The following is a 10,887-nucleotide window of genomic DNA, read 5'->3' on the forward strand; positions in this document are numbered from 1 at the left end:
CTTTCACACATTTTAAACACATACATCATATTACAGTTGCTACAAAAATCTTGGAATACCATATTTATACATCACTAATTTGAAATTAATAAGTTACTAAACCCACTGGTAGATCTTGTTATATGAGGCATTAATGAAGAGGCACATATATTGCTATATTACATTTTTTTGGTTTTAACTATTATATTCCAATAAAAAGTATTCTCTCTTGTAATCCTACTTACTTATTTTTTATTAATTTTTATTGGAGTATGGTTGCTTTACAATGTTGGGTTACTTTCTGCTGTACAGCAAAGTGAATCAGTTACACATATACATATATTTCCCTTTTTGGATTTCCTTCCAATTTAGGTCAACGCAGAGGATTGAGTAGAGTTCCCTGTGCTACATAGTAGGTTCTCATTAGTTATCAATTTTATACATGGTAGTGTATATATGTCAATCTCAATCTCCCAATTCATCCCACCCCTCCTTCCCCTCTTATAAGTTTGTTCTCTACATCTGTGTCTCTATTTCTGCTTTGCAAATAAGTTCATCTGTACCATTTTTCTAGATTCCACATATGGAAGAATCAATATTGTGAAAATGACTTTACTACCCAAAGCAATTTACAGATTCAATGCAATCCCTATCAAATTACCAATGGCATTTTTCAGAGAACTAGAACAAAAAATTTTACAATTTGTATGGAAACACAAAAGACCCTGAATAGCCAAAGCAATCTTGAGAAAGAAAAACAGAGCTGGAGGGATCAGGCTCCCTGACTTCAGAGTATACTACAAAGCTACAGTAATCAAGACAGTATAGTACTGGCACAAAAACAGAAATACAGATCAATGGAACAGGATAGAAAGCCCAGAGGTAAACCCACGCACCTATAGCCACCTAATCTATGACAAAGCAGGCAAGAATATACAATGGAGAAAGACAGTCTCTTCGATAAGTGGTGCTGGGAAAACTGGACAGCTACATGTAAAAGAAAGAAAGAAATTCCTAACACCATACACAAAAATAAATTCAAAATGGATTAAAGACCTAAACATAAGGCCAGACACTACAGAATTCTTAGAGGAAAACATGGGCAGAACACTCTGTGACACAAATCACAGCAACATCTTTTTGACCCACCTCCTAGAGTAATGAAAATAAAAACAAAAATAAACAAATGAGACCTAATGAAACTTAAAAGCTTTTGCACAGCAAAGGAAACCATAATCAAGATGAAAAGAAAACCCTCAGAATGGGAGAAAAATGTTTGCAAATAAAGCAACTGACAGGGGATTAATCTCCAAAATATACAAAGAGTTCATGCAACTCAATATCAAAAAAACAAACAATCCAATCCAAAAATGGGCAGAAGACCTAAACAGACATATCTCCAAAGAAGACATACAGATGGCCTACATACTTATTTAAATTTTTAAAAAATATTTTTCTAAGAAGGGTACTATAGTCTTCTCCAATTGCTGAAGGGTTGCAGCTTAAGCTTTTTTATATAATCTCCCAGTTCATCCCACCCCTCCTTCCCCTACTTTGATTACAACAGTATATGGATTTATTTACCTCTAACTCTCACCACTGGGACACTTAACATCCACTGGTAGGGTCAGACCTACCCCAGACTCTCAATCCAAATATGTGCTAAAGGGAAAATGAGAAGTTCAAGAGTTCATCAGTTCAGCACAAGTTGATCTTGTTGCAGTTCTGTTTTTGCCTTGAATTGTGTATTTCCTGTAACTACAGGCATACCGCAGAGATATTGGGGGTTTGGTTCCAGACTAACACAATAAAGTGAATATAGCAATAAAACAAGTCACACAAAATTTTGGCTGCCTAGTACATATAAGTGTTACCTTTACACTATACTGTAGTCTTTTAAGTGTGCGATAGCACCGTGTCAAAACAAAAATAGTGTATATACCTTAATTTAAAAAATACTTTCTTGCTAAAATATGCTAACCATCATTGGAGCCTTCAGTGAGTGGTAATGGTGGAGGTTCTTGCCTTGATGTTAATGGCTGCTGACTGATCAGGGTGGTGGTTGCCGAAGGCTAGGGTGGCCTTGGCAATTTCTTAAAATAAGACAGCAATGAAGTTGGCTGCATCAATTGACTCTTCCTTTCATGAACAAAAGCATGCAATGCAGTTTGATAACATTTTACCCACAGTAGAACTTCAAAATCAGGGTCCGTCCTCTCAAACCCTACCACTGTTTTATCAATTAAGTTTATGTCATACCCCAAATCCTTTGTTGTTATTTCAACAACCTTCACAGCATCTTCACCAGCAGTATATTTCATTCTCAAGACACCAATATCATTGCTCATTTATAAGAAGTAACTCCTCATCTGTTCAAGTTTTATGAGGAGATTACAGCAATTCAGTCACACCTTCAGGTGCCATGTCTAATTCTAGTTCTCTTGCTGTTTCTACTGCTTCTGCAGTTACTTCCTCCACGGATGTCTTGAACCTCTCAAAGTCATCCAGGAGGGTTGGAATCAACTTCTTTCAAACTTTCATTATTGTGGATATTTTGACCTCTTCCTATGAATCACAAATGTTCTTAATGGCATCTAGAATAATCCTTTCCAGAAGGTTTTCAATTGGCTTTGCCCAGAGCCATCAAAGAAATCACTCTCTATGGCAGCTGTAGCTTTACAAAATGTATTTCTCAAATAATGAGATTTGAAAGTGAAAATAACTCCTTGATCCATAGGCTGCAAAATGGCTGTTGTGTGAGCAGGCATGAAAACAACATTAATCTTGTTGTACATCTTCATTAGAGCTCTTGCGTGACCAGGTGCATTGTCAATGAGAAGTTATATTTTGAAAGGAATCTTTTTTCGAAGCAATATGTCTCAACAGTGGGCTTAAAATGGTCAGTAAACTATATTATAAACAGATGTGCTGCTATCCAGTCTTTGTTGTCCTATTTACAGAGCACAGGCAGAATAGATTTATATGATTCTTAAGGGCCTTATGATTTTGGAAATGGTAAATGAGGATTGGCTTCAGCTTCAAGTCACCAGCTTCATTAGACCTAACAAGCGAGTCAGCATGTCCTTTGAAGTTTTGAAGCCAGACATCAACTTCTCCCCTCTAGCTCTGAAAGTGCTAGAGGGCATCTTCTTCCAAAAGAAGGATGTTTTTTCTACATTGCAAATCTGTAGTTTAGTGTAGCCACTTTCCTTCGTTATCTTAGCTAGATATTCTGGATAACTTGCTGCTGCTTCTACATCAGCACTTGCTGCTTCACCTTGTACTTTTATGTTATGGACGTGACTTCTTTCCTTAAACCTCATGAATCAACCCCTGCTAGCCTCAGACTTTTCTTCTGCAGCTTCCTTACCTCTCTCACCTTTCACAGAATTGAAGAGAGTTAGGGCTTTGCTCTGGATAAGCTTTGGTTTAAGGGAATGTTGTGGCTGGTTCAATCTTCCATCCAGACCACTAAAACTCTCTCCCTATCAGCAATAAGGCTGTTTTGCTTTATCATTCATATGTTCACTGGAGTAGCACTTTTAATTTCCTTGAAGAACTTTTTCTTTGCATTCACAGCTGGGCTGACTGTTTGGTACAAGAGGCCTAGCTTTTGGCCCATCTCGGCTTTCAGCATGACTTCCTCACTAAGCTTAATCATTTATAGATTTGATTTAAAGTAAGAGATGTGTGACTTTTCCTTTCACTTGAACACTTAGAGGCCATTGTAGGGTTGTTAGTTGGCCTAATTTCAATATTGTTGTGTCTCAGGAAATAGGGGGGCTCAAGAAGAGGAAGAGGCCAGCTGGTGAAGCAGTCAGAACACACACATTTATCAAGTAAGTTTGTGGTTTTATAGGTGTTTTGTGGCACCCCAAAACAATTACAATAGTAACATCAAAGATCACGGACCACAGATCACCAAGACAAATTCATTAATAACAAAAGAGTCTGAAATGTTGTGAGAATTACCAAAATATGACACAGAGACACAAAGTAAGCAAATGCTCTTGAAAAAATGGTGCCGATAGACGCTCCATGCAGTGCTGCCGCAAACCTTCAGCTTGTGAAAAATGCGTCATCTGTGAAGCACAGCAAAGCGAGCACAATAACACAAGGTATGCCTGTAGATTGCTGCCTGGTCCCAGTTTTTCTGTCACTAAAGCCTTGCCTTGCACCCCAGCCACTGAGCCCCTGCCGTGAAAAATGTAAAAGGTCTCCTATAAACTCTAATAGCCAATATCTCTAGCTTAATGATTTGAGAGACTAGTGTTTCTGGTCGTGTTTTCTTCCATACAAAGCTCTGAGGCTGAATGTTGCCAGGAGACAGTTCATGAGGCATCAAGGATTGAATTATGAAATGACAGCCAACGTCCCTGTGTAAAATCTCAACCTCCTTTATGTCAGGAAGATGTTTTTTGTTGACCACATTCACAAAGAGAACTGGTCCTTATTACATTTAGTGCAAGGCTCCCAAAGGAGTTGAAGTTGTGTGAAGGAGAGGTTCTAATGACCCACCACGTCTTCCTTCTCCAAGAGTATTTGAAGGACAGATGAATGTAATTCCTAGAAGGCAAGGCTGTGAAGAGCTGTAAAAGGACCTCATAACTTCTAAAAAGTGCTAATATGGCTCTGAATAATTAAGGCTAAGAAAATGACAAAACCAATCATAAACATGCCAAAGAAGAAAAGAAAAGAAATAACTCAGTTACCACACAGACAGCCTGGAACTTAGAGCAGCAAGAGGAGTTGCCCACCAAGGCAAAGTTCTTATTTTCCATATGTAAAGACTTTCTTCTGAAGAACTACCAGTTCTGAAGTTGTTCTTACCAATAGAAGACTAACACTCTTTCTCTATAGCATTTTAGTAAATCTTTGAAGGAATCTAAGGAAATCCTGGGGCAGGAGGAAGCCAAAGGGAGAGAAGTTAGGTATCACGCTCACGACCAGGCTTGTTCAACTCACAAAGCAGCCTTCTCTTCAGTCCTCTCTGACCCCCTCCCCAGGAACCACACTGTTGCTGGATGAACCTCTTGGAGCACTGAGAATTAAGTAAGAAGATGTGTTTTGGTTTTATTTATTTCACCTAAAAAAATTCATATTTGGCTCCAATAGAAATGACTACAATCTTCTTTCCTGTAGAGATTACACAGGTTTTAAGACTGAGTCATGCTAACAAATAAACCCAGGCTACTGCAGGGTTACTTGGCTCATTTCCACAGGCAGGCTAGAATTAGGCAGTAGAGAATTCCAACATATAGCTCTTCATGTTTTGGGGTTTATATGGGGTTCTGCTTTCGCTCCCATTTCCTCAGGAACTCTGATCCTGAGAAAACCATAATTCAAAAAGATACATGTACCACAATGTTCACTGCAGCATTATTTACAATAGCCAGGACATGGAAGCAACCTAGATGTCCATGGACAGATGAATGGATAAAGAAGATGTGGCACAGTGGAATATTACTCAGCCATAAAAACAAAATTGAGTTATTTGTAGTGAGGTGGATGGACCTAGAGTCTGTCATACAGAGTAAAGTAAGTCAGAAAGAGAAAAACAAACACTGTATGCTAACACACACTTATATATATAATCTAGAAAAATGGTACTGATGAATCTAGTAGCAGAGCAGGAACAGAGACGCAGACGTAGAGAATGGACTTGAGGACAAGGAGGGAAGGGGAGGCTGGGACGAAGTGAGAGAGTAGCACTGACATATATACACTACCAAATAAAAAATAGATAGCTAGTGGGAAGCTGCTGCAGAGCACAGGGAGATCAGCTCCATGCTTTGTGAAGACCTAGGGGGTGGGATGGGGAGGGTGGGAGGGAGGCTCAAGAGGGAGGAGATATGGGGATATATGTATACATATAGCTGATTCACTTTGTTGTACAGCAGAAACTAACACAATATTGTAAAGCAATGGTACTCCAATAAAGATGAAAAAAATTTTCTAAATTCACCTTTAAACAATGTTACCAAGTCTCAATGAAAGGAGATTCAGACCCTCGAAACAGTACATTTTCTTAGTTTCCATCTTCTCCACAGAGGCTACTTACATGGAAAACAAATTGTTTCCCCTAGAGACAGTCCCTTTTATTTTGTCCAAGTGCCGCACGGGTGAATATGCCTGCAGGGTGGGACAGTAAATGCAAGAAACTTTGGTAGTGAACAAACCCTTAATCCCAAAGAGTTTCCAGGAAATAAACATGAAGGCACCCCTGAAAGACAAAGGTATAGGAGTCCATTATGTTGCAATGTCTTGTCAATACTAAAATGTATTTTTAAGAATTCATCGTTTATCTGTGGTCCTCTTGCATCTTCTGATCTCCAGCCCAACCAGTATCTCAAAAGCTCCAGGGATTTAGAGCAGTGGTACTTAAACTTAGCTGCATATCAGAATCATTTGGAGAGTTTGTTTTTAAATCACAGTGCCCTGAACACAACCTAGACCAATTAAACCAGACTACATGCATGTCTGGGCATCAGTAATTTTTTTTTTTAACTTTCTAGATGATTCCAATGTACAGCCAAGTTTGAGAACCAGACCCAGGGGTGGTCATCAAGATTTGAGAAGGTTGCTCAATCACGTTGAGAGTAGCCTCAGGCATGGCTGTGCTCTCACAGATAAGAGCCAGAAATAATCTCTCTACAGATATCCAGGGGCTGAGTGACTCAAGGTCTGTATAATCTAGCTCCTTACCTGGGCCACACATTTTAGGTGAAGCCCAAACCACACAACAGGGGGGGATAGAGAGAAGGAGGCTTTACATCAACAGCTGAGGCCAGAGGCCACACTGGCATCTTTCTCCCCATTCAAAGCTGCCTTTAATACACATTGTTGCCCAACTTCACACATACAAGCAGTATTCATTCATACAAGGGATAGAAGCTAATTATTTTCTCCAGTGCAACTGCCCCTGGAATAGTCCTACCCTAAGACATAAAGCCACTTAGAGCCAAGCCAACCAAATGACTTTAAACGAAATTATTCCTCAAAAGACAAGTCTTATATTTGCCATGCTTTCAAATTGCTTGAGCAATTAAAAAGTAAGCACAACTAACCTGGACTCCTTTCCTTTCATGAGCTAAAAATAGCTCTTGAAGTATTTTTCAAGAATAAAGGATGAAGCACCAACCCACATAAAGTGCAGACTAGGCTGATTTGCACAGCCAGTTAGAGTAATAGATGAATGAGGGCCAGGCCCTAACCTCACTTATTGTTCTGTTTTGAGGCCTCAGGCTGTGTCCTAAGCCCTGGATTACCAAAGACAAGATACTCCCTTGCATGCCAAAGTGAACCTGTAGATGTCCAGCCCTCCAGAACATGCAGTTAAGTCATTAAAGACACCAGCTGATGACCTAAAGCACAAGGGGAAATGTCTTGTAAATAAATCCTTGTACTTTAAAATCATATATAAGTTAAATATATATAAAATTATATATAAATATGAAGATAAAGCTGAGGGTAAGGGGCGATGATCTGGGGTTGAGGAGTTGAGGGCAGGAAAAGTTATATTTTCAGCCACCAATACCAGCTTGTACACATCCCTCCCTTTCCTTTTTTCACAGTAGAAAAGGTGTCCCTTATGGGGCTAATTCCTGCACAGGTGATCTGGGACTTACCCTCTCCCTCTCAGGGCCCTCCCTCTCACAGCTCAATTTCTCCCTAGCAGCTGTTTCTGGGTAGCATCTAGATACTCTCAAGCCTCCCGTAACTTGGAAAAGTAAATGGGAAGAATAAAGAAAAGGAGAAAAGAAGTAAATTGGCTCTCTCCCTTGTGCCCTTCTAGCTACTGTCCTAGATCACCACCCCTATGTATTCATCTACCTGTTCACCTCCCCTCAGCCCACTGAACTCTGGCTTCCCTCACCACTACTGCACTTAAACTGCTTTTGCCAAAATAAAGCACCACCACCACCACCGCTTTTGTAAAACCCAAAGGAAACTTTCAATCTCTATCTCTTTTCCTTGAGCTCTAACTTGCACTGGACACATTTGACCCCCTTGAAACACTCTTTCCCCTCCCTCCTGCACCCCACTCCCCCATTCTTCTCCTGCTTCTCTGGGTGCTGATTCTTCTCTTACTTGGCTGCTTCTCTTCCCTTACCCATCTCTGACCTGTGACTTTCCTCAGGACCTGCCCTTGGTCTGCTTCTCACTCCAACCCCTCTTAGTAGGCGAAACCTCATGGCTTAAATTACCACCTATTTGTTGATAAACTTCCAAATCTATATTTATAGGCTTGATATTTTTGCAGAATTTCAGATTTGAATATCCCACTGTGTACTCAACATCTCCCCTTGAGGGAATTCCCTGGTGGTCCAGTGGTCAGGACTCCACACTTTCACTGCAGGGGCCACAATCCTGGTCAGGGAACTAAGATCACACAAACCATGTGGCCAAAAAAAAAAGAAAAAAAAATTGATGTAACATCTCCCCTTGATTTCAGAGACATTTCAAGCTCATTATGTCCAGAATGCAATCCACTCTTTCCCCTAAACCTGCTCTTCTTCTCATGCCCCCCGTCTCAGCAAATAGCACCACCTTATAACTGGCTGCTTAAGTTAGAAAAGTTGGCATCATCCTTACCTTCTTTCTTTTTCTTCAGTCTGTCTATCCAATAAATTACCAAGTCCCACTGACTCTATCTGCTAAGTAATCTTTTCAGCCCATTACTCCTTTCTATTTCCACTGTCAAAGTCGAGGCCACCATCACCTCTTGCACTGATTGATCACAGCAACAAATCCCAAATATCCTCCCAGCTTCCAGACCTAAACCCTTCCAACCCATACTCTACATTGTCACTAGACTGATCTTTCTAAAACGAAATGTTGCTCCTCCTCCCCCATTACAAGCACTTTAAATCCTTCATACATTCCCCAGTACCTCGGAATAGAATCCAAACTCTCCACAATGGCTTCAGGTCCTGGGAGATTTGATGTTCTGGCCCTGCCTCCCCCCTACAGCTTTACCCATGGCCACTTTCTCCCTTGTGCTCAGGACCCATCCACACGAAATCAGTCTTAGATCCCCAGTTATGCTTTGCTTTCTCTCTCCAAAAGTCTAGACAAAGTGCCCTGCCCCTAGGCTCTCACAGTGCCCTATACTTCTTTCCCCCAGCCCTTTGCACATTGTTTCTTAATTCACAGACTATAGTCTCCATAAAAGATGATTTTCTTTGTCATGTCCATCGTTGTATTCCCAGCACTTCAACAGTGCCTGGAATATAGTGGATTATTAATAAATATTTTGCTTAATCAATTTGCTAATTAAATAAAGTTTGACATATTAATAGCTAAGAGAAATGACAAGTCAAATTTGCAAAGTTTCTTCCAGGCAGGAGTTGTCTCTTGTTTTTTTTTTTTCCAGTATACTGCTTGGAGCTCCGTTTCATAATTATCCGGCATCAGTCTTTTACTAAATATGCTAAGAAGCTGGTGACCGATATTTGGCAAGGAGACTTCATAATGAAAGGGACTGTATCTTTTTTTCGCTGTGAAAGGTTCATCATAAACTCTATTTGGAAACAACATAAATGCTGCAATGACAGGGACTTATTTCAAGAGTTGGAGAAAAATATTTCCCAGACGTCTCAAACTAGGATTCAGAATTTCTGTCTTCAGATCTTAGACATTAGCGAGACAGTTAGAAGCAATTGGTCATCAATTCATTGTACCTGCCACAAGTTGAGGGCTGAAAGGAAACGCCTAGGATTGCTTCTGTGGATACCAGCAAGGAACCCAGTTCAGACATTTCCAGACAGTATGGAGGTTTGAGGAATAGCTCACAGACACATAGTCCTGGACAAGCCTCAGAAGCAAATTATTTATCAAGAGTGAAGTTGAGGTTTCCAAGGAACGTGTGTGTGCATATGTGCATGTGGTATGTGTATGTGTGTGTGCGAGCATGTGTGAGTGTGTGTGTGTGATTTCTTGAGGACCAAAAAGTGAGCTGAGATTTCTGACATATACAATCAGCTTATAACCACTCCCGTCTCTACACTAGGACCAACACCACACACACACACACCCCCACCCACACACATATCACATATTTATTTATACAAAACTTACTGAGTCCATTTATTTACTTAACTCTTAGCTTACATTATATCTAATCCTCACAACAACCCTGCAAAGTTGATGCTATTTTCTCCGTTTTACAGAAGATTAAGCTGAACCCCTGAGGATCTAAGGTCCTTCAACAAGTAAAAGAAATAAAATAAATAAAGTAAAATAAGGAAATCAGAACTTGAACTTTGATCTATCGAATTCCACAGCCAGCCCCTCTTCCACTAACACTTTCCTCCCCCTAAATCGTCAGTCTCCTAGTACCGGTTACAAGAAATGTTGGTGGGAGTGGTCCTGCTTTACGATAAACCACCCTAATAAAAATGTTTCAGTGATTATTTTTGAGATGTCAGAGCTGAAAATGTACATATTTCCCAGGACGAACAACCTGCCAAGTTGTGGTTGCACAATCAAAGGGCTGCAAGGAACCAAGGAGGCCAAATGTGTGTTGGAAAAACTACAGATGTCATGTGGGAATGCTCAGAGCTTTGAATTTTCCAGCTGAGACAGCCTCACTTCCACCGGAACGGCAGCCTTATAAGGCTAACCCAAGGCCACGATTTCCTCAGCTGAATCAACCTGACTGACACACACCGCCTGTTCCCTTGGCTCGCTGGGATTCCACTGGCCGAACGTCAGCCCCGTCATGGAAAGAACACCACCACCGGGAGCACTGAGTTGATACCCATCCTGAACTGGATCACAAACACCCACCTTGTCATAAAGCTGCTATGAGTCTTGCAGTGGGAAGACGGGGTCAGGAGTGAAGGTACTTAGGCTTCCCAGAGAAATTAGTCACAAGTCTTATCCCTTTATCTCTAGTTACAGCCA

At 40.5% G+C, this 10,887-nt stretch overlaps 1 pseudogene; it reads right to left on the reverse strand.

Moving 5' to 3' along the window:
• Nucleotides 1-1,955: 1,955 nt before the first annotated feature.
• Nucleotides 1,956-3,705, reverse strand: LOC130844680 (tigger transposable element-derived protein 1-like; annotated as a pseudogene).
• Nucleotides 3,706-10,887: the final 7,182 nt, after the last annotated feature.

Source organism: Hippopotamus amphibius, chromosome 2, assembly GCF_030028045.1.
Source record: "Hippopotamus amphibius kiboko isolate mHipAmp2 chromosome 2, mHipAmp2.hap2, whole genome shotgun sequence".
Lineage (NCBI taxonomy): Eukaryota > Metazoa > Chordata > Mammalia > Artiodactyla > Hippopotamidae > Hippopotamus > Hippopotamus amphibius.